General features: G+C 44.7%; 1 protein-coding gene and 1 pseudogene across 2 annotated transcripts in view; both read left to right on the top strand.

Annotated features, from left to right (window-relative positions):
• Positions 1–25021, top strand: part of INPP5A (inositol polyphosphate-5-phosphatase A) — a 1511403-nt gene that overhangs the window by 595718 nt on the left and 890664 nt on the right. The window lies entirely within an intron of this gene.
• LOC146867506 (uncharacterized) lies at positions 2546–3804 on the top strand (annotated as a pseudogene).

The following is a 25021-nucleotide window of genomic DNA, read 5'->3' as shown; positions in this document are numbered from 1 at the left end:
CTGCTTCCCAGCTCCCAAACACAGCAAAACGACCTCCTGAGGCCCCAAGACTGGGCAAGCACTCCAAGGCAGGTCAGAACTCCTTCAGCAGAGTTCCAGGGGAGCTGGTGGTGAAGTCCTTTTGTTCCTGGGACTTCTTAACAGGGAGCCAGCTCTTCTCTGGCCCTTGGAGATCAGAATCAAAAGAAGGGGACACAGCAAAGTCCTTCCCCTCTCCTTGGCAGCAAAGCAAAACAGCAAGCAGGCAGTCTTCTCCTCTTCAGTTCTTTTCAGCTTTCTCCTTGGCAGAGGTTTCTTCTTAGTTCCAAAGTGATCTAAAATTTAGGTGTCTGGGGTCCTCTTCTTATACCCCTCCAAGTCTTTGTCTCTTGTGTTTCAGTGGGGGGATTCCCCTGCTCAAACCAGTTCCTGGGTGTGCTCTGCTCTGGAGCACCTGGTTCCTTTCAGAGTGAGGGGCAGGGTCGTTAGACGCTCAGCAGGAGGTGGAGCCTTCTTTGTGCCAGCAGAGGCAGAGTCCTCAGCCTGGCCAGCAGGGGGTGGAGCCAGCTTTGTGTTTGTCAGGGGCAGCCCTATTCAGACCCAGGGACTACTCCTCCCACCCATCTAAAGCAGATCTCCCTATTCACCCTGCTGCTGACTCATCCAGGCTCCTGGAGCCACCTAGCACATCACCTGACACCAGTCAGCCAACCAGCACACAGGCACACAGGAAGGTTAAACAGGAGAATAGCTACTTTCTAAAAAGTGCTATTCCCACACCGTGAATTTAAAAACCATCTTGCTAAAAAGATGTATAATTAAATTCTGAACACAGAGATACCAAACTTGGATTTTCTACCTTGCCCCTATGGGAAGATAGGCATGTAAACAGCCTTCCCCATTCTATCCTATGGGCAAGATAGCCTCTCAGCAGTGAAAAACGAAAATGGCTGTAATTCACTACCAGGGCATGTTACACACCTCAGTACATGCCCTACCTTTCAGATACACTGCACCCAGCCCAGGGGGGTACCTAGGGCCACCATAGGGATGCCTGACATGTACAGAAAGGGAAGGATAAGGCCTGGTCAGTGGGTGCACTGGCCAGGTCGACATGGCAGTCCTGGACTGCACATAGGCACTGCAAGCAGGCCTAAGACATCATTTTAGCGCTACTCCTGTGGGTGGCACAATCAGTGCTGCAGCCCACTAGTAGCATTTGAATCACCAGCCCTGGCACACGCAGTGCACTTTACTAGGGGCTAACAGGTGAAACAAATATACCAATCATGGATAACCAATCAACACAATAATTTACCAAGGGAGCACTTGCACTTTGACACTGATCAGCAGTGGCAAAGTGCCCAAAGCATCTAAACCAGCAAAAACGAAATCCAGCATAGCATCAAAAATACAGGAGGTAGAGGCAAAAAGTCAGGGGTAACCACGCCAAAGATGCCAGGTCTAACAAGTAGCATAAGTGGCTGCATGTTGATTCGGAAGGAGCCAGGCGGATGAATGTTCTGCATCTATCCGAGGAGATGAAGTTAGAATTGGTCCATTTGTTTCTCATTACTGATATATAATCACAGACAAAGTATGGAATCCAGGTGAAAGCCAAGAGCTCTGGCTTAATCTTCCAGGATCTGGAGATGCTGTGGTCATCTCCTAGATTGAACAGGACGTATACTGTATTTGTGGGGCTGATTGTAAAGTGCCCGCAGTTGTCCAGGTCTGAAACATGGAGGCAGTTCTGTAATTGATGATCATCATTTTCTAATTCTGGAAGATACAGCTAGGTGTCATCAGCATAGTGTGCAAAGTAAATACCACAGCTGCTCAATAGCTGACCTAGTGGTGTATTTTAAAGGCTGAAAGCCAATGGGCCAGACTGTAAACTGGTTGGCCACCACATGACTTACTGTAGTTTTTAGGTCTTGCCTGGCGTAGGCTGCGTACATGCACAGTCTCGCTGGCGAGATTTAATGATTTGGGGTATTTTGTGTAAAGGGCATTAAGCCCGCCCCTCTTTTCCATTGGCTGGCGTCACCGTTTATGCTAAACGGTGGCCAGCCATTGGAAAAGAGTTGGTAGTGACGTTTTCGTTCAACTTTTTCTGCCGTCCCACTTGGACGGCCTCGCCTGCTTTCCTTCTGAAGTAAAAGGTTTCTTATCTTTATGGGGCCAAACACATGGCCCCATAAAGATAAGAAACCTTTTAGCGGGCGAGGCCGTCGAAGTGGGACGGCAGAAAAAGAGGAAAGTATACGTCATGGCGACCGCTTGTTAAAGCTTCTGTTGCTGTTTGCTTTTTCCTTTGGGCTCGGCAGGGGGGCAGAGCAGTTACTATGCCACGCCCCACACTGCTTCCAGCTGCCCGACCTCCGCTCATTGTCGCCGTGTTTACAACTGCGACACCCGTGACTAGAAGCACACGCCTTTACAGCAAACTCATTAGCTGGGATGGGGATCCTATGTCGTCACCAGATTCCCATCATGCCCCGGGCTGTATCACAGACGCACTGAGACAAAACTCCAAAGGCTTCGGTGAGTGCAGACAAGCAAGATGGCGGGCTCCTCTGATCCCCTGGAGGAGATGCTCTTCTCCGAGGTGGATGAAAAAGCCGTCAGCAATTTAGTGGGTTCTCTCTAATCGCAGCTGACTGGACACGGGCCTGGTGCAGCAGGGGTGTAACTTGGGCTTCTTGGGGGCTGACCACTGCTCAGCAGCAGCACAGAACTGGTGGCTCAGTGCTCAGTAGAGGAGCGACTGTGAGTGGCAGCAAGAGCCAGCTTCTCTCTACTGTCAGTGCTCAGCCTGTTGCAGGTGCGCATGTAAACAGTCAGGGCAGGCAGCAGCAGCCGTCGCATGGAGCACCCCATGTCACAACATCGATGGCTCCCCATGCCAGGGTATCACTAATGAGCCCGTCTGTCCCAAACACAGCGCTAAGAAGTTCCAAATCACTGGCAGCCACTTTGCCACTGGTGAACCCTTCTGCCCCTGCAATAAAGACGAACTCCGCACCCCTAGCTTCTTTATCTACACCTATCAGGAGCTCGACTCTGCCTGCTGCAAACAGTCACTTCCACCACCCTACTCAGCACAGCTCCGCGTCGCATACGTATCCTGCAGGGGCAGTCGGCGGTGCAAGCAGCAGAAGTTCAAACATGACTATTCTATGCAGTCCCAAAAGTGCATCTCCCGCCGCTCATCAAAGTCTGCTTCAAGCCAGCTTGATGTATGGTGCCAACCAGTCCTCTGTCCATTTTCAAAGACCTCAAGCTCACATAGCAGCCATTACACAAAATGGGCATTGTAGCTCAGTTGACCCTGTATTTATGCAGAATGTGGACTGTGCATGGCGCACTTACGCACCAACGTCAGTAGCACACGTTGTCAACCACCAGAATCCATCTATAACTCACTGTAAACTGGACTCGCAAATGCAGCCTAATTCATCAGTACTTCACCATGCTGCAGGAGCCTCGCCTTGCAAACCCTCAACGTCTCTTCCAATGATGATGCCTCCCACTAGCATAATGCACGATACTCCATGTTCTGCCTCTGTAGTGTCCAACAACGACACCCTGCGCACCAGTATTACACCGTCACCCCTTGGGTTGGGTGTTCCATGTTCTGCTGCAGGTGGCCTGCAGCAGAGCACAGTTGCACATGTCATGTCCAACCCATCACTGTCGCCATCACTGAGGCATGCGATGGCGACTCCTCCGAGAGTATTTGCCCCACAGCTCATTATGCGGCCTCCTCAACAAAGCACAATCCAGTTGCCTCGAGGCCTTTCTATACCACCTGGTAAGTGAAATTGTGATAATTGGAGCTGCCTTAAGTTTTTAATTTGGACACACCATTCTGTATTCCATATTTGATTTGATGATACCTATACATGAATTATAGTTATGGGAAAAACTTTCTAGACTTTTCACATATTTTGAAACTAAGCATAGATACGAATAGATTATTAATTCCTCAGTGATTTCAGAATTTAAGGACCATGGTGAGATCCTAAAGAAAAAAATCATTTAAAGGATTGTGTTTATAGTTGTTTTGTTTTATGTAAAAATATCTGTTGGACGTGTGAATTTGTTTTGATAGACTCAAGTGAGATCCAAACCTTGTATTTTTTGATTGAAACATAACAGGCTCATTGTGAGATCGCCTCAACAAAGCATCATTCAGTTGCCTCCAGGTCTTACTATTATACCACATGGTAGGGAAAATTGTAATCCATGGAGCCTTCTTGCCTTTTCAATTTGGACACACCATTCTGCATTCCAGGAATACAGAGTGGTGTGTGATACCACCCCATTGGTTGAAAAAATGGTGAAGATAAGATCAACTATGGAGGAGTGGGAAATCGTCTAGAAAATGTGTGATTACTACATTTCCTTATATTTCACACCTACACTGACTGGTGATCACAATATGAGATGAGGGAGGGTGACTGTATTTAGGGAATTTATGTCTTTTGAGCATTTTTTTAAGAAAAATGGAGATGACAAAAGGCTCGTCTTCGGAATATATATTCCTTGCTGGAGAGACTTGAAGATATGGCCTTGTATATCAAGATGAGAGAGGGCGGTGGGAGAACCAACATCATTATTATAGACATCTGTACCGAAAGTATCAATACATGTGTTGAATCAAGAACATTTGCATAAAGTTATGTTTAATTGGCTCTATATGCCCCAAAACCAGAAAACCATGTTCCGTATATCTAGTGAATGATGTTGGCGACAGTGTTGCAAAGGCTTTGCATCACCCGTCAGTGTCAGCCACATTTAAGCAGGACATCTGTCCCTTTCTTGCACTCAGGTGTCTAAGGGTGATGCGAGACCCGTAACCTGTCTAAGCAATTGAAACTGTTTAAGTACTTAAATGTCAGGTTCCATAGGAGGGTTGCAAAGTGTATAACTGACGATATGTTGTATTATTCATGTTTTTCAGAATTTCCCCTGAGGAAGGAACAATGTAGTTCCGAAATGCATTGGGCTTATTACTAAGTGAAAAATTCATTTGCATATTTGTATTTTTGTTTGGATATTAGCATCTATAATGCACTGATGCCTGTTTTAATAACAAGAGTATTTGTGTTAACCTAAATGTTTTAAAGCAAAAAACATTTGGAAAAAATGTATGCAGCAAATAGACACACATGGATTAAAAGAATTATTATGAGAATACAATCGCATTAGTGTTTGAATTCATGTTTATAATAGTTTAGGTGCTTATACACCAGGTGAACAGTGCGCAGCTTATACAAGTCCTTTGACTTCTTATTAACTGAAGTATTCATAGCATTAGTGGACAACTCATGCTTGCTGCAGCACCAAAAAGAACTTGATTAATTTGGATTTATTTGGAGTGCACTCCCTTTTCTTCATTTCTAGGTTCCATAGGAGGCCACAATAATCAAATAAAAACAATTGAAAAGACAGTCCCTTGCTCCATTTTCATCGCTGCTTTGACTTTCATTGGTTGTGTGTTATGGTACCGCTGTTGCCACATTTGTACTTTGCTGCATCTTAAGTGTCGCACTACTTCCACAGCGCGTTTGTTTGGTCACCGTGCTGTTGTCTGTTCTTGGACTGCATATGCTCCTGTCTTTCCACCTGAAGCATCTGTCCTTCAGTCTTTAAATTATAATACCTAAAGGATTCAGTGTTGTCAACATTCTGTCTTTGGATGTACCTCACTATTGCTTACTTACCACCAGTATGGTTTGAAACTCAATCGAAGAGAGCGTTTTAATGATTATCAATTAATCTGCACAATTAAACAAAGTGTATGTATTGTTTAAGTTAGCCATTGAGAAGGGTTCATTTCCAGAGTAAGGATGAATTGTATTACTTTTTCCCTTGACGAAGGCTTACCCGAAATGCATTGTGTTGAATTTTGCTGCATTAATAAGAAGGACTAAAATAGATTATTTTTGAAGAACATTTGTTGTGACCATAATTAAAAGGATTAACCCTTGATAGAGACAAACTTTGCTTCTCACGTTAATTTGTGTGTGCATAACCATTGATTGCTTTGACATCTGAACCAGAAAAGGCTTGTTGGGGTAGCACGCCTTAAATTGTTATTTTCTACACAAAACTTACTGAGTTCACTCGCATGGTGTGGTACATGTTCTTAAGTTTCTGGTTGTTTATCAGCCATGGTGTTTCAGTGATATTCATTTTACATGCCCAACATTGAGGCCATGAGGAGATTTGCTTTCCTTAGCTGGTACGCGATAAACGCTGGAGAATATCTCTGTGTGTCTACTGGCTAGTATATAATGGGCCAGAATACAGTGCCTAAGATTGATGTGTTCGTTTGAATATCCTCTTTCCGTCCTTTTCCAGTTCCCCATACTGAGTGTTACCTGTTTTTGGTGACATCAGACTGAGCAGACTTGAGGCAATCAGAGACTTCCCTTTCTGATATGAGTTAATAGAAACTTTGGGGAAGTTCTCCCCCCCCACCCACAGAAAGCTGGGAAGGAAGTAGTGGTGGCCCACCAGTGGCCCCGTAGGAGCAGAGAGTATGCTGGTAGGTGAGTTAGTGTAGAGTGGGGCAGTTGCTTGAAGTAGGAACATCATTGTGAACACCATCGTGGTTCTAACCTCAGTGACCAAGATCGTGGATGTGGGTCAGCGTTCTGGGTGCTTCTTGCCAACTAGAACCAAGATGGCGTAAGCAGTCTCAGTGAATGGAAAGGGGGAGCTGGACTCCCCTATACCTACTGATGCTAGAGGGCCCCATATACATAATTGGTTGAGAGCAAACCTTTGCACAAGCTGCGCATCGATCTACACAAATCTGAAGTAAACGTCCTGATCGGATCTCTGATACAGCAAAGTATCAATCGGCCACAGAAATAAGAGTGGGGAGTTGGAAGAATTCTTAAATCTTTAGCAAGGGACATAAAGCAGGTCAGTTGCTTGTAAATATAATGAGCAAACAAGGCATGAGTGGCATGTCTAAATGAACAGCGAAATGTTGGCCATTCTTAGGCTATTTGTCTGTGTGGCAGACAAATGTATGCAGGTCTTCTTGGACAAAATGGGAAAACACAATAAATGCAATTGTGGGAGTCCAGCGAAATGTCATGGTGCTCCAGGGGCTCGTTGCTGCAACTGTGTACAAGCTTGAGAGTAAGGTAGAGGTATCCAGGAAGCCCCCTATCAATTTTGGAGTACCCCAGGGCTTTGTCATGTCTGCCATCATCTTCACCCTCCACATGACACCATTTTGAACCTACTCACTAACAGCCAACATCAAAATTCACCAATTTGTTGACAGCACACCACTCTACATAAATTAATCCTCTGCTGTTAACATTGATTAACTTAAGCTCTACCTCTTTCTCATTCAGATCTGGATTTTACGCACCTCCTTTAAGCTCATCCTCAACAAGACCCAATTTCTCCATATTTGCCAACAGCAACAAACAACATCTAGTCCAAACCTGGCTCATCTACATAATTCTCGATATGAGAGAGTTCGTGTTGTTTGAAAGTTGTGTCTAATATATCTTTAACATGCAGCTGCAACCAGTGCCAGTTCACTTGGATTCAGCGTCCACACTGACCTGTCCATCAGTGAACAAAGTCCCAAGAAGACAAAGATTATATAGTACCAGCTCTCCCTCTTGAAAATAGTGAATCCTTACCTCCATTGACAGTGTTTTCAAAAGTGCTGTACAAGCCCTACCACTCTCTCGTCCTTTTTTAGGTCTCGCCTGAGCCAGCACGCATGAGGTGCTCTGCGAGACTTTAAGTAAGGGCTTTTTAACTTTAAACACACGCTCGTGCGTGTGCTTTATTTTTTAACCACACCTATTGGCCTTTGCGTGCATCTTTCTGAGAAAGACAACACGCTATTGGCCAAAGGCGGGTGCATGGCCTGCCTTGGCCTAGGGTCCGCGGGGGCGAGGAGCAGTGCCATCTGTAACCAATTATCTTAATTGGACACAGATGGCAGTCAGTGCTGGTCGCATTGGGTTGCCCTTGTAGCATGTGCGCGCGTTATTAGCGCGTTCGCCCCGCTGCCCTGCTTGTTCATTTTATTATTGTCTTTACAGGGAAAGCAACCACCAGGGCTACTTAAGAAACTTCAGGGCAGATGAGTACTGAGGGGTGTGACTGGCAGTGGGTCTGAATACTTAAAACCAAGCGCCCCTTATGCCTCTTGCCTCATAACATATAAAAGCATACTCTGCCCTTTAGGTTGCATTTTTTACATGGGAAACTGCTGCCATTACTGCCCTGGCTACTTCCTTATACAAGCCTAGTCTTCTCCGCCCTGAATACTTAAAACCAAGCGCCCCTTATGCCTCTTGCCTCATCACATATAAAAGCATAGTCTGCCCGTTAGGTTGCATTTTTTACATGGGAAACTGCTGCCATTACTGCCCTGGCTACTTCCTCATACAAGCCTAGTGTTCTCCGCCTGCACTCGCGCCCATGCATAGGGCAGTGTTATATTCTAGGTTAATCTTCTATGGTGCACGCGGACACCACCTATTCCCATACTCCTTCATCAACACATGTCCCAAGTTGCAATCCACGCGATGGCTGACATGGAAAACGCACGGGTATTTATTTAGTGCTTGTTTACTTCCACAATTCACACGTGGCTGCCCCGGCCCGCGCGGGCTCGAGGCCAGAGGGGCCTGGTTCGGGCATGGTCAGAGGGTGCGTGCCCGATGCGGGGGGGATGGAGGGAGACAATAGAGCGCTCGCCATGCCCCCTCTCCCCTGGAGGTATTGACCCACCATAGGGTGCATCCGGGAGCTGGCACACAGCTGAGCTCCGGGGAAGAAGACGCACTGCTTGCTGGGGGAGGGGCTGCAGAAGGACGTGATCCTACAATTGCCTCCGGCAGAACCTGCCAATGCCCACTGCAGGCAGCGCCAGTGTTCCCGAGCTCCCTGGACTGCTGCTTGGCTCCGCAACTGGCTGAGCCGTGAGTCTGCCAGAAGGTAGCGGTGTGCAGCCTCTGCCGGAGCCAGCCGCCCTGCAGGCTGGGCGCTGGTACGTGGAAATTGCCCCAAGTGGACTCCGGAGCCCGGGTGTGAATGGGACTGCTCGCCCTCTTCCTGCTTTCTGTCTCAGAGATACCCTGGCCAGGCGGGGACCGACAGCTCTGGCCAACATCGTTCTAATTTTGGACCAATTACATGACATGAGTACCAGGTAATTTTCCGGAATATGTGTGATTCAAACAATATTGGGCTCCGTACGCCTCGGGTGCCTGTGCGCACGCTGCTCTCAGATGTGATGGAGATGTCGGTTTGTGCTGGTAGTGTCACCTGTACACATCTCATAGTGAGAGCCCCCGCCTACTGAGTAGTTGAAATAGAAGGTATGAACTTCGTCGGCTGTTGCGTTTTTATCCTGGAAAAAGCTTAGTAAAAAGTCATGTCAGAGAAGGGGCCAGTGGGTCGTTATGGCCGGCTGAGTAGTGTGTGGAGGGGTCATTTGCGGTAGTGTGGGTGGCACCGTTAATAAGCAGAAAGCACCCGCGGCGACAAATGTCCTACCCGAGCTGTAAATAACAGAGGTTACTGTTAACAAATTTACTGTATTTCATTTACTGACCTTAGGGTGGTTGGAAGCGGGAGTCTGACTCATTACCCGCAAGGCAGCAGTGTTTTTAAACACATAATGATTTGAAGAACTACTTGCACAATTTCTTGTCCACATCACATTTCAGGGTTGATGTTCCATGAAACATTCTCTTACGTAGTATGTCTTCAGTATTAACAATACAAAGAAGTGCTGAGGAAAATGTTCACTTAATGTTTGTGCTTATTGCACTTTCTCAGATGTATTTGATGCACCCGAGGACTTACTGGCCGATTAACAAAAAAACAACAAAAAAACAAGCATTGGCATAGCCAATATGTCTCGCCTTTGGGACCTTATAAGTATTTAATTACGCAGCACAATATCCTTGGTGCAACATCAACTTCTGCATGGCTTAACACTTATAATGTCCCAAAGGCGATACCTATTGGCTATGCCAATGCTTGTTAGAGTTTCTTCTTGTTCAGCATCCCAAAAACATTTGAAAAATAAGGCTGCCACAGCCAGCCCCCGAAAGGAAAGTCTTGGGCAGAGAGCTAGTACTCACCTTGCTGTTGGAATTGAACACTATCATCAAATTATAATATCCCATACTAAATTTGTCTTTCTTAAAATGTAGTTAGTGCCAAACTGTGCTTCTCTCAATTTTCAGCACCCAGGCTGTGGATTTTAAAGAACATTGCAAGATTTCTTCTGAGACAGGCCCATCACTCCAGCTATTTATGTTATAAGGGCACAGTCTAGCACTGACAGTGCATTTTTGTGATTTTGGAGGACGCGTCATAGCTGCTAAGATATTTCCGAGGTATCTATTGCCGGAGTTTGATTCAACTTGTAAAAATGTGATCTTTGTAGGGATTTTCATCTTCATTGAACTCTGGGTGAATGCTATTGGTGTTTGAAGGGTGGGACTGAACAGCTGTACTTAATTGTTTCTGCATGTTTTAGAGAGAGATTCATGCTTGTTGCCATACAGAGGTTTAGTTGTGTAGGGCAATTGGTGGTAGTAAGATCTGTTGATTGCCGTCATAACCAATTAATGTCAAGTCAAGGAAAACTTTATTCGATTGCTTTTTTAGACAATCATAAAAGCACATAAAACACACAATTCATTTACTCATAAATAGACAGGTATAAAAAGAAAGAAAAATAGTTTGTGCAGAATTATTTTTAAAAGTCAAACTTGATAAAAAAAATATGACAATGTGCCCGTAGTCTCAGTACTTAAATTACAATGTGTTTCCTTTGATATAATACTTTCTTTGAGAACATGGCCTTCCTCCATGCTATATGTTCATTCTCCAAGAGCTGCATTCTAATCAGTGCCGTGTGACATTGTCTTATCCCAAATCCATAGCTTCCTTAACTCCCCATAAAATTTACAAAATAAAACAACATGGATAGTAGATTGAGCTGACTGGTTGTCGCATGGACCCAGTTGCAAATTTCGGGCCCAGTCGTTCATGTTAGAAAAAAGGTTACAAATCTATGAAAGGTCCCCAGCCTAAATCTAGTTAAAAGTTACCTATCGTACCCATTAGGTACAAACGTTAAGTAAGATTGTATGCTAAAAGTTGTTAAAATCAGCTGATCATGAAGGACACTGGGCTTTAAAATCTCTACCGATATTCTTAATGTGTCCAGTAGTTGGAGACTCTCCTTTTGTTGGTCCTTTCTGGAGACTGTCTGGATAGTACTCCAGTCTGTAAAGTATTCTAAGTGACCTAAATCGCACATAAAGTTTTGAACGTACCTTACCCACGGAATCTTTAGTGCCCCTTCCAATTTCAGACTATCTGTTAAGATGTCCCTGTTCAATTTTATCTCTTCTTTCGTCCAAATGCCATTGGAGAATAGGTTCCAATTTAATAAGATCAGAAATATATGTAAGCCCCAGCTCAGCATGGCAAACATACGAGGAAGTACTAGCCGGTTCAGACAAAATATATCTTAAGAAGGTGTTTTCCACTAGCTGTAGCGGGTTAATATCTGTAAATCTCCACACCCCTGCCCCATACATAGCAGTGGCAATACATTTTGCTTTGTAAATTTTAATAAGCTCTACAGGAGGTCTTCTGCCCAGTTTTCTTAAAAAATTCATATGGGCTGTTGTTGTTCTTAGAAACGCCAGTGTTTTTTTACTGAGACAGCCTGGGTCCATGAGTCATTTTTATGAAATATTATACCAAGATATGAGAAACTCTTTGTGGACTCTATTGTCTGTCCGTCCACAAACATGTCCCTGGACCTCTGACTACCCCAGCCACACCTCATTATATAGGTCTTCGAAGTGTTCACACTAAGATCAAGGTCATTCATAACATTTGAAAAACTGTCTGGGACACTCTGTAGGCCTATTTGCGTATGAGACATCAAAACTGCGTCATCCGCTTAAAGGAGCGCAGATATTGGGCATCCGGTTATTTGAGGAAAATCTCGGCCGTCTTAAAGGAGGGCCTGACCCAGCCCATTATTATATAAATTAAAAAGGAAGGGGGCCAAAACACACCCATGCCTAACCCCCCTCCTAATTGGAAAAGGAGCCTTACTTTCACCACCCAAACCATAACACACTTGTGTCTTAGCGTCATTATAAAAACACTTAAGAAAGTGGATAATTTTTACATCCACTCCCATCGTCTCGAGGATCTCCCATAGTTTACCGTGGCTCACAGAATCGAAGACCGCGGTGAGATCCACGAAAGCTAAAAACAGCCTGCCCTTCTTCACCCGGGTATATTTCCCAACAAGAATAGCTATGTTTAGACTCAGTTCAGTGGTCCCTAAGCCCTCACGGAAATCCCTCTCCCCATCAGACTACTGGTCTTTTCTTGCTAGTTTCCTGCTAGAAAGAGACTTGTAGTATTCCTGGCTGCAACTCCTTCCACTGATGAAGGCAAAAGTTTCACCTCTTTGGTTTGTACATTAGTTTATTGTTAGATCGGGGAATCTGCCCTGTGAAAACAAATGACTGCTGTGGGTACAGCACAACTGCTTGCTGTGGGTATAACTAGTGCAAAGAAAGTTCTTTCAGAGTGCACAAGAGGTAGTAGACAAAGGCTGCCTAAGTCAAGTAGTTACGCAATGTCAGTATGTAATGCGAAGTAAATGTATGATGAAGCGTAGATGTACTTATGTAACAGTTAATACCAGTGTGCCTGCCCTAGCAGTCGCTGTTACAGAACACGTGAGGCTCCCACAGAGCATTTGAGGCAGCTCAATGCCGGTCAGCACTTGAAGCCTTTTACCGCAGCGTTGTGAGATAACCCGCTACAGAAACATAGGCATTTGCAGTGGGATTCTTTGAACCTGCTCCCTCCTAAACAACAACTGCAGCCTCCAGATCTACACTGTCCCTTTTCTCTTCTTAACCACTCTAAATAAACCAGTAACACTATTTCACCTACGCTAGGGTGACCAGACGGCCTGGATTTCCCTGGAGAGTCCAAGTTTTCAAAGGACTGTCCCGGTGTCCGACACTTTTCTTAATTTTAGGTAAATGTCCTGGTTTTGGGACACTGGTCAGGTCATTCTGCAAAGTTATACGCTCCATTCAAAAGCACCTCGGAAGACTGAAATTTTAAGGTAATTTATCTGTTTCTGTCAGGCAGCACAGGAGGGGGACCAATGCATACTCCCAGCAGAGAGGAGACAGGGTGGCTAAGAGCGCTGGGGAGCTCAGTATGGAGGTCCTGCTCTATATGTGTGTGTGTGTATCTGTGTGTGTATGTATATATATATATATATATATATATATATATATCGAGGAAGCTGCTTTTCACCTTTTGACCTCCCGTCCAATTTCTTTTTCGGCAAAGCAGACACGGACCCAGATTTATGTGCTTAGGATAGCTTTTTAATGTCGGCCATAATATATATATATATATATATATTCTGCTCCAAAGGTTGTCCACCAGGTGAGCAGCACTCGATCAGCAGCTTTGTTTATGATAGGCATGGACGAGGATCCGCTTGTAGAAGCCGCTCCGTAGTGGAATTGCCTGACGCGTTTCGAAGCTCCATATGCTTCTCTTCAGAGGCTTTAACGGAGACGGTGTGTGCAAGCGCTGAACCTACTTCGCCATTTTCATATTGCACTCCCACCAATGGGAAGCTCGAATGAGACTGTGCATTGTGGGAAATATGGTCCGGATAGCACACAAATCTTGTCCTGTATGGACCCTGCAAGTGGACTCGTCCTCAATCCTGTTTGCCGCTGCTGACCCACATTACTGACATGATGGTTACCATGTCAGGTGGCCCCCGTAACATTACGGGGTGGTGCAAGCTCCGCGGCAGGACGGCCGCGTGTTACATTCTGCTCCAAAGGTTGTCCACCAGGTGAGCAGCACTCGATCAGCAGCTTTGTTTATGATAGGCATGGACGAGGATCCGCTTGTAGAAGCCGCTCCGTAGTGGAATTGCCTGACGCGTTTCGAAGCTCCATATGCTTCTCTTCAGAGGCTTTAACGGAGACGGTGTGTGCAAGCGCTGAACCTACTTCGCCATTTTCATATTGCACTCCCACCAATGGGAAGCTCGAATGAGACTGTGCATTGTGGGAAATATGGTCCGGATAGCACACAAATCTTGTCCTGTATGGACCCTGCAAGTGGACTCGTCCTCAATCCTGTTTGCCGCTGCTGACCCACATTACTGACATGATGGTTACCATGTCAGGTGGCCCCCGTAACATTGCGGGGTGGTGCAAGCTCCGCGGCAGGACGGCCGCGTGTTACATTCTGCTCCAAAGGTTGTCCACCAGGTGAGCAGCACTCGATCAGCAGCTTTGTTTATGATAGGCATGGACGAGGATCCGCTTGTAGAAGCCGCTCCGTAGTGGAATTGCCTGACGCGTTTCGAAGCTCCATATGCTTCTCTTCAGAGGCTTTAACGGAGACGGTGTGTGCAAGCGCTGAACCTACTTCGCCATTTTCATATTGCACTCCCACCAATGGGAAGCTCGAATGAGACTGTGCATTGTGGGAAATATGGTCCGGATAGCACACAAATCTTGTCCTGTATGGACCCTGCAAGTGGACTCGTCCTCAATCCTGTTTGCCGCTGCTGACCCACATTACTGACATGATGGTTACCATGTCAGGTGGCCCCCGTAACATTACGGGGTGGTGCAAGCTCCGCGGCAGGACGGCCGCGTGTTACATTCTGCTCCAAAGGTTGTCCACCAGGTGAGCAGCACTCGATCAGCAGCTTTGTTTATGATAGGCATGGACGAGGATCCGCTTGTAGAAGCCGCTCCGTAGTGGAATTGCCTGACGCGTTTCGAAGCTCCATATGCTTCTCTTCAGAGGCTTTAACGGAGACGGTGTGTGCAAGCGCTGAACCTACTTCGCCATTTTCATATTGCACTCCCACCAATGGGAAGCTCGAATGAGACTGTGCATTGTGGGAAATATGGTCCGGATAGCACACAAATCTTGTCCTGTATGGACCCTGCAAGTGGACTCGTCCTCAATCCTGTTTGCCGCTGCTGACCCACATTACTGACATGATGGTTACCATGTCAGGTGGCCCCCGTAACATTACGGGGTGGTGCAAGCTCCGCGGCAGGACGGCCGCGTGTTACATTCTGCTCCAAAGGTTGTCCACCAGGTGAGCAGCACTCGATCAGCAGCTTTGTTTATGATAGGCATGGACGAGGATCCGCTTGTAGAAGCCGCTCCGTAGTGGAATTGCCTGACGCGTTTCGAAGCTCCATATGCTTCTCTTCAGAGGCTTTAACGGAGACGGTGTGTGCAAGCGCTGAACCTACTTCGCCATTTTCATATTGCACTCCCACCAATGGGAAGCTCGAATGAGACTGTGCATTGTGGGAAATATGGTCCGGATAGCACACAAATCTTGTCCTGTATGGACCCTGCAAGTGGACTCGTCCTCAATCCTGTTTGCCGCTGCTGACCCACATTACTGACATGATGGTTACCATGTCAGGTGGCCCCCGTAACATTACGGGGTGGTGCAAGCTCCGCGGCAGGACGGCCGCGTGTTACATTCTGCTCCAAAGGTTGTCCACCAGGTGAGCAGCACTCGATCAGCAGCTTTGTTTATGATAGGCATGGACGAGGATCCGCTTGTAGAAGCCGCTCCGTAGTGGAATTGCCTGACGCGTTTCGAAGCTCCATATGCTTCTCTTCAGAGGCTTTAACGGAGACGGTGTGTGCAAGCGCTGAACCTACTTCGCCATTTTCATATTGCACTCCCACCAATGGGAAGCTCGAATGAGACTGCGCATTGTGGGAAATATGGTCCGGATAGCACACAAATCTTGTCCTGTATGGACCCTGCAAGTGGACTCGTCCTCAATCCTGTTTGCCGCTGCTGACCCACATTACTGACATGATGGTTACCATGTCAGGTGGCCCCCGTAACATTACGGGGTGGTGCAAGCTCCGCGGCAGGACGGCCGCGTGTTACATTCTGCTCCAAAGGTTGTCCACCAGGTGAGCAGCACTCGATCAGCAGCTTTGTTTATGATAGGCATGGACGAGGATCCGCTTGTAGAAGCCGCTCCGTAGTGGAATTGCCTGACGCGTTTCGAAGCTCCATATGCTTCTCTTCAGAGGCTTTAACGGAGACGGTGTGTGCAAGCGCTGAACCTACTTCGCCATTTTCATATTGCACTCCCACCAATGGGAAGCTCGAATGAGACTGTGCATTGTGGGAAATATGGTCCGGATAGCACACAAATCTTGTCCTGTATGGACCCTGCAAGTGGACTCGTCCTCAATCCTGTTTGCCGCTGCTGACCCACATTACTGACATGATGGTTACCATGTCAGGTGGCCCCCGTAACATTACGGGTGGGAGTGCAATATGAAAATGGCGAAGTAGGTTCAGCGCTTGCACACACCGTCTCCGTTAAAGCCTCTGAAGAGAAGCATATGGAGCTTCGAAACGCATCAGGCAATTCCACTACGGAGCGGCTCCTACAAGCGGATCCTCGTCCATGCCTATCATAAACAAAGCTGCTGATCGAGTGCTGCTCACCAGGTGGACATCCTTTGGAGCAGAATATATATATATATATATATATATATATATATATATATATATATATTATCTACTGGCGGTCGCCAGTAGATAGTTATAGTTAGGACCGTGTTTCCATAGGAAATCCGCAACATTCTATTTGGAATAACTTTGGCGCCGGTTGACGAATCCTCGCGAAATTTTCAAAATAGGTGGGGCGCTCCGCTCCGCTCCTACCCTGAAAGTCTCGGGGGGGATTCGTCAAGCGGGGGCTGAGAAAAAAGGGGGATCCCAAAACGCGTTTTCCCCTTGCATTTTCCCATAGGACATTTAGTCCGAGCTACAGCCCGAACGGCTGAACAGAATTACTTGAAATTTGGCAGAGAGGTAGTCCTCAGGTCAGAGATGTGCCTTTTGCAGGTCTGGTGTAAATCTGTTCAGTAGGTCCTGAGAAAATAGCATTTAAATCAATATATATATCTGTAAGCGCGCTCCGTGCGCTTACGGTAAGCTTACCGTACGCGTACGGTGCCGTGCGCGAGCTCAATTCTGATTGGTGGTTACATGACTGTAAACATTCGAATCGGTCGAAATCAGAAAGTGTCGGCCGCCATTTTCTGTCTCTCGCACTGAAAAACAAAGGTGGATAACGTGAAAAGGGGGCAACGAAGAGAGTTGCAGACCCCCTAGCGTTTGTCAGGGGGTCCACGAAGGACCAAAAAGTACGAAAAATACATTTAATAAAATTTAAAAAAAATCGCGGAGTGCGCGTACGGTAAGCTTACCGTACGCGCACGGCAAAAAAAAAAACGAAATAACAATCACATTTATTAAATAAATTGAAGGACCCGCAAGGGAGAAAAAAAAATTGTTACTGTGTAAAAAAAAGGCGAGGCGCGCACGGTATGAACTGCGCAACGTGGGCGCTCGGTGCGCGAAGTGCACCATGCGCGCAGGGTGTGCGCACGGTGAAAAATCAGAAAAAAAAATAAAAAATAAATACATAACTTAGCATTTAAAAAAACGTACAAATTCACTGAAAAAACCATAGGTTTCACACACGTTATAGTTTGGAATTAGCATTTAAAAAACCTTGCAAATTCACTTAAAAAACCATAGGTTTCACACATGTTATAGTTAGCTGTACATTTCACTCGTAAAAAACCAATGAAATTCCACGTTATAGTTAGATCAGGTAACTATAACTTGCGCGACCGCAATCCACAATGTGTAATTTCAGATGTCATCATTGATGTGATGAGTGATGTCACTGACCATGTCATGAGTGATGTAATATGTGACGTCATCAGCAGTTTATTGTGGGCGCGCAAGTTATAGTTACCTGATCTAACTATAACGTGGAATTTCATTGGTTTTTTACGAGTGAAATGTACAGCTAACTATAACATGTGTGAAACCTATGGTTTTTTAAGTGAATATATATATAGATACACACACACATACACAAATACAAATACATTTACATGCCTATTCTGTGAGTACGCATAATTGTGCACATATTTACAAGCCTATGCAAAAAACAGCACAAGCCAAATAGAGAAGAAAGACTAGAGGCTTTAGTCCAACTTTTATGTCTGGCCTGTCCCGGTTTTCGCTTCTCAAAATCTGGTCACTCTTCCCTACACCTCATAGTGCTCTATTAATCACCTCTTGCCCCCTCCCCCCCATTAATCACGTGGGCTCTCCGGTGTTGCTTTCCCCAAATATATTATATACTCTGAAACACACTGCTGTCCTTGCTAAGGAACTGCCCTGCCTTCTAGGGTGGATATATAGTTACTGGTATGAGGGCAGCCTGGATTTCTTTTTGGTTGTATTTTAACTGCTTTTATTATTGTGCACTTTTTAAAATGTTGTTATTGTGGGACTGTTACTACTAGTTGCAGAAGGTACACCTATCAGTGGTCTCCTGACACAGTTTCATTAACTGCTGAGATTTCTGGTATAGTATAGCTACTTGCAGCTCCTATTGCAACAAGTCACTTTGGCAGACACATGCCATGCATTTAGCATGGCATGTGTCTCGGTGCCCGTTCTCACCTTCCTGTTCTCTTCCCTCTTTCGAGAGCACATTTTCATTCCCTCTTTTTTGCCTCTTTCACCTATGCTGTTCACTCCAAACCCTCAAACGCATCTTTACTGCATTCAGCTCAGCCATTTCGCAAACCTCCAATGCATTCTGGGCCACTTTCTCTTAGCAAGTCTGGCTTTAGCCAATACCTTGTGATTTTACTAAAAGTATATATTTCATGTATTCACTCATTAACCTTCTTCATCCATTGGTCTCAGTACTTAATTTGAGCCAGTGTTTCCTCATTAGACTTTGACCCAGAACAAGAAAGAGAAAAATACAAGACAGAACAAAATGGTAGAAAACAAAGATGGAAAACGATGACAAAGGCAGAAAGCTGGAATCTCTAAAAGTGAGATTAAGGGGCAGAAATTGGCAGATTAAAGACACATTGGTTAGATCAAGACTACATAGGCATGGCATTCAGCATGCCAACATCCAGTAGCACTGCTTGTGGGCTTCTGAGCAAAACATTGGTGCAATGGTCCATGGCACTTATTCTCTTACAATGTAAGCATCGATTGTTCTGGTATTGTGTCATTCACATTTGTCATCTGCCCACTACAGCAGATAGCATGAGGCAATGGGTCAACCCATTTCAACTGTTGGCTAACTTCGCTGTGAGTGACCGCAGCCAGCCCTCTCACAAGGTGCACATCCACACACAATGCCAGGAAACACTATGGAAACATGTGCCCTTTTTTATTTTGGGTTTTAGCCAATGTTTTTTGTTTTTTAGATTGGCGAGGGTCTTCCACCTTCCTCAACAAAATAATGCAAACATCATGACTAAACAACAGAAGTGTTGACTAAGCCAAACTAGATGCATGCAATGCCAGATCTATTGGCTTTGCTAATGCTTGTTATAGTTTGCATCTGTTTGTCACCTGCTTCCAAATCATGGTCATTTCTGAGTTCAAAATGCTGTTTTCCAACCATGCGCATATTGTGAATGGTTAGTACAATGCATTTATGATGTGTTGAATGATGATTCTAACTATATGCACTTAGGCTGGCCAAAAATCCAGTATTTGTAAAGCGTGAACTATTCACCCCTACGGGTCTCAAGGCGCTGAGGGCCATCGTGGAAATTAAGTGAGCTATTGCCCATAGTCACACATGCTGAGCTTTGCTGCCGCTGGAACCTGGGATCGAACCGTGAGCCCTGTGCTCCGGAGTCAGCTGCCCTGGCCGCTGTGCCACACCTCCACACATGCGCACTTAGGTTTCACAGCACAGCCGGTTTGGAGAAACAGCACAGACTCCCTGTCCTGAGTGGAGCATCAAACCAGCCTGCTCAGGCCAATCCCCGCTCTGCTCTCATAGTATGAGTGCAGCGCTGGGATTGCACAGGGTGTCTGTGATGCTGGCCGAGGGGCTGCTGGGACCAGGAAGAATGAAGTGCGGCATGGGAGGCGAACAGCAGCTGCAGGTAAGTGTCTTTTTTTCAAATTAGTATTATGAAACCTCCTCCTCTCACGCTCCCCTCGCGCCCCTCTACCCACCCAACCACTGTTTGTTTGTGGCGGCCACCACTGTCCAAAAAGCCCATGTCTGACCGTTAAACTGAATGTCAATGAGAACTGTAAGCGGGACAATTGCATACATAAATATGCATAAGACATTATGCCGTTGTGAAGAACCATGTATCAAGTTATATCAGTGCTGTTCCGACAGATATTGGATTTTACAATCTAATGGGCTATAAGATACAGTTTAATTACATCAGGGCATTCGCTTTCCATGACCCCCTACAATTTAATTAAATTTGAAAAGACGTGCTGAGTAAAGTATTGCGAAATAAATTGTTCGTATATTTTTAAAAGAGAGAAGAAATTTTAAAGACCTATTCTTGATAAAATAAAACAGGCCCTCTAAATGAATTCAGGTTAATGTTACTTTTAATTGTTATCATTTGAAATAAATCCATGTGAAAAGTGAGCTGGCAGGAGGGGGGCTTGAAATGGGAAGCAGAGATGGACAGCTACATTACTCTCGCTGTGTTTCAATTAGAAAGGGCTCCTTACAAGTATGAATTTAGTAAAGGACCACCTTCTAAAACGAAAACGTCGATCAACATTTATTTAATTTTCGAACGTTTCTCTTTTTTTATTTTTTGGTAAATTATGTTCTTTTTACTAAGCCAGCGCAAAAGTTAATTTTTGTTAGATTAATGAGGTACGAGCAATATTTTTAGTTGAGCTCGGTTCTGATAATTGGCTATTAATTGAAAAAGGAAATTGAATTGAATTTATATGCACATAAATCATATCAAAGTTATTTATGGGTCTCAGAAAGCCTCATCCTGTTCCCAGAAATGAATGAAGCTCACTGATTCTTCTGGGCATATTAACTGTGTCAGGTCTCAGGAATGTGTTAAATGCAAAAGTGATTTAGGAAGATGGACACAATTGAGCTGAATACAGAGTAAAATGAAACGACTAGATTGCTTTAAATAATAAAAAAAGGTGTTATTCTAGGCTGAAAATCTCCTCCGTGAGGTTAATTTTTAGTTCAATCCCGCTTTCCCCCGGCAGGTGGCAGTGCAGCATTAGTTTTCGAAATGTAAATGTTTCTTTGCAGAGCATTTTTTCTGTTCATTTGGATAACTCTGTAAAAAGGGCGCAGATATAAGAGGCAGTATCACATAAATTGAGCACTGCCCGAGCTGATTTAAGCTGCACTCTCTACCACAGTTTTCGGACAATGTTGTGTGAAATATTTGAAGATCTGGAGCAGCACTGTAATACAACCTTAGCTTAGACAGTGGTAAATGGCTGCTGAGCACAGGAACTTTAAAGGTATGCATCATGTGCTGCTTTGGCTGTGAAATGTAGCAGCATTTGTTGAAATATGTAAAGAGACAACACAATGTAACACAATAACATACGCCAACAATAATACACGGTTCAGATCCACCAGGACTTTGGGACATGAGTTTGCCAATTTTGCAGCAAAAACAGAAAAGCTAAATATATGGCCAAAACCACACACATTTGCAGTATTTTTGTGGTTGGCAGCAAATGTGACATGTCACAGTGTCTGGGCTGGCAGAGTCTTCAGTAGCACTTTGGGATTTATCATCAACAGGCAGCGATAATTATCGCTAAGCGCGCTTAGCCGGCTATCGCTGGATTACATCGCCGAGTTAGTGCGTTATCATCAACGCTTAACTACAAAGCAATAAAAAATCCAGCGATAGCGGCGAAAGGCCTGAATATCGCTGGAAATCCAGCGATAAAAAAGCAGCGATAGGGAAATCGTTGATAATAAGCCATGGTGGACTTATCCTGACAATCCACCTCCCATTGACAAGATTGATAAGTCAGGTTTCAATCAGGCGTTCAAAAACCAGCGATATTCACGGTTAGCGCTACTTTTATTATCGCTATGCGGGTCCAGGGCCGGATTGATAATAGAGGGAAGTTGTGTTAGCGACAGTTTTCATGGTATTTTAGTGAGGAACGCCTATTTTGCATATTAGTAGCGATAAATATCGCTGACATGCAAAGCGGCAGGATAAACGGCAGCTATTGCAAGGATACTAGCTCTAATGTATGTTAGCGAGTCCTTGGTGATAGTGCGATAGGAAATTTGCGGCTTTCCCGGCGATATGTGCCGGAAAAGCGTCAAAACTTTCCTTGATAATATGCCCCTTTGACTCAGAGCAGGAGGTTGTCTGCTGCCAAAGAGTGCGGAGAGCAGTTTGAAAGCTCTGCTCTCTCTGGTCCCAAACAACCTATTTCAAGTGCACAGGAGAGCAGAGGGCGAGCAGGGAGGTTAGAGACGGGAGGGAGGCACAGGCAGCAGGAGGGTGTTGTTAGTAGTCTGAAAGGTCTGGAGGTGCGAAAAAGGCCAAATGAGTCCCAGAAGGAGGCACAAAAAGGAGAACTACTGGGTGGGGGGGGGGTGCAGAGAAGTCAAGGGGCCATGGGGTGTGTGGGACAGAGGAGCTATGGAAGTGGTAAATAAATATTAAGATAATTCCATCGCCTACCTCTATCACTAAAGTGCATGGGGCAAGAAATATTTGTTTACTGTTAGTATGAAGTGCACAGAAAATAAGCATGCAGTGCCTGAGTCTCGATTAATATCTCAATAGACGTGTCCAATCACATTGGTCAGGATCTTTTATGAAAAGCCTTCTAGAGCTTAAAGGGACGTTTAAGATTGTTTGGAATATTTTAAACAGTTTTAGATTGTTTTTTTCCTTCGTCTGCTATCTTTGGTTTAAGGAGGTTTTTCTGATATACTCTAGACTTCATTGAGGTCTGTTATATTTTTGAGGGTTGGATGGTGTTTTCAAATTTTTTGACTGTTTTGCCTCTTCTCTGAGGTGTTTTGACAACCACAGAGGTGATTTTTTTGCTGTCTTTCTCTTTAGTGTGATTCTGATTATATTATTGATGATATGTGTTACTGATTCATTGTAAAGCAATATTCATTTGTTTGCATCGCTCTTCTCGGCCTTTGCGTGTAGTAAGGCTGTGGTACCATCTCTGCAGAATTCTTTCTCTGACGATTAAATATTTTTTCAGCTGTTAAGTCCTTTAAGTTTTATTTTAGTAAAAAATACTTGAAAAGAGTTTGCAGGTGGAATGACCAGTCTACCCCAGTAGGATCCTGCAATGTTAGTGCTCCTCTCTGAAAATGTTCATGTCTAGTTGGAGTCTTATTTTGTGTGGGTTTGATTAGGTGTTGAATAATATTCTTGTTTTCTACAGATAATATGAGATTCCTCACTCTTAGAACAAGGTTATCAACTAAATGGAATTTGAGGCCATCCAGACAGATGGAGTTTTTTCAGGATAGTTTTGGGCATCTGGTTTTTCATAAATTGCACCCCCAATGGAAGGTAGCTATGTTCATGCATATGTGGGCGTCACTTAGTGTACTCATTCTGTCTCTTGGAATTTCAAATGTTGTGACTGGACTCGCTGATTAGCTTGTGTTTGAGTGCATCTCTGTGAGTTTGGGTTTATCCTCCATCTGTTCTTTCTGCTCTGTCCATACTTGGGATGACTAAGTCCAATGGAAGCAGCTATGAAGTTGGTGTTTCAAGGACTGTTTAACAAAGCCTCTTGTTCCGATAGTCTGTCCCTTGCATCTTCTGTGTGGGCTTCCGGTGACGTACAGTTGTGAAGGTTTCTGTTGCGTTGGCTTTGCTTGTTTTTATGGGTAGATTTGATTGCTAATGGTTGTTTGGGTTGCTATCACTAAATGAACATTTTGACTTAGTACAGTGTCTATTTAAGGAGATAATTGGAGTAATCATTCCTTCTTAAGTTCTGAGCACTTTTTTTTAATGTAATTTCCTTCTTTATTAGGCGTATTTTGCAGTGGCTGGTACTTTGGGTATTTTGGTCGCGAGAGTGTGGGTCTGCTAGCTCCTGTTTTTAAGGTCAATTTAAAATTTTTGTAATAGGGTTTCTAAGGTACAAACATTGTTTGATAGAATGTTGTACACTATGTCGTGTGGGAGACTTTGGTGGCTATGTTCTATTTTCCCACAATGGGAGGAGTTGGATAGCCTCGTTGGGGTTCGGATGGTCCTTTTTGTCTGTCGTCAGGTACAGTTTGCAGCACGGTTAACCCATATGCACCAGTTAGAGCGGTAATTCATATTAAGGGAATCTGTATTTGATTTTATGAAAATTAGGATGGCAAGGCTTCACAGTTGGGCTCTTTCTGTTTCTTTTTTGGTGTTGATGTGAATTGCTTGTTGGTGCTTGCCTTTCTTGAACTTTATATTTGTGTGGCCTAATGTATGTTTATTACTCTTATCACAGTTATCACCTCTTGGTTCATTTGTCTTGTGCTTTGTGTGTTCAGGGAATGTCTTCGACTGTCTTTTGCTGCCATTGTCTTATTTAGTTGGAAGAACTTTCTCTGATCCTTTATCTGAGTCAATGTCAACAACATCTGTGGGGCATGCTGAGCCTCAGTGTTGAATATTAGAGCTTGTGCGTCCAAGCCTTGTTGTCATTGAGACATTGTTCTTTGGATATGGTGGAGGATTAGGCCTGCCTTGAGGTTTCTGTTTGTTGTGGATATACTGGGTTTGTAGTGTTATTTGTCTTCTTACCTTTGGTGACCGGGAAAGTTCTTTTGAAGATATGTAGGCTTTTGCCAGACTCCTCTACCATGGTTTTGTAATTGTATGTAGAAATCGACACTTCACATATTTCTTGGCTTGTGGCAGAAATATGTGCCATAAGCCATACAAAATATGTAGACAAAGGCAATGAGCCTTTGTCTACATTTAATTCTGCTCTTCAGTGGGTATTATTTTTATTTTGAGATGCTCATGGTTCTAAGCAAGGGATCCTAAGTGGAAACTGAATTGGATCGTTTGCGTA

This window comes from Triturus cristatus, chromosome 1_2 (genome assembly GCF_964204655.1).
Source record: "Triturus cristatus chromosome 1_2, aTriCri1.1, whole genome shotgun sequence".
NCBI lineage: Eukaryota > Metazoa > Chordata > Amphibia > Caudata > Salamandridae > Triturus > Triturus cristatus.
The sequence above is the reverse complement of the archived record's forward strand: the minus strand, read 5'-3'. Positions and strand labels throughout refer to the sequence as shown.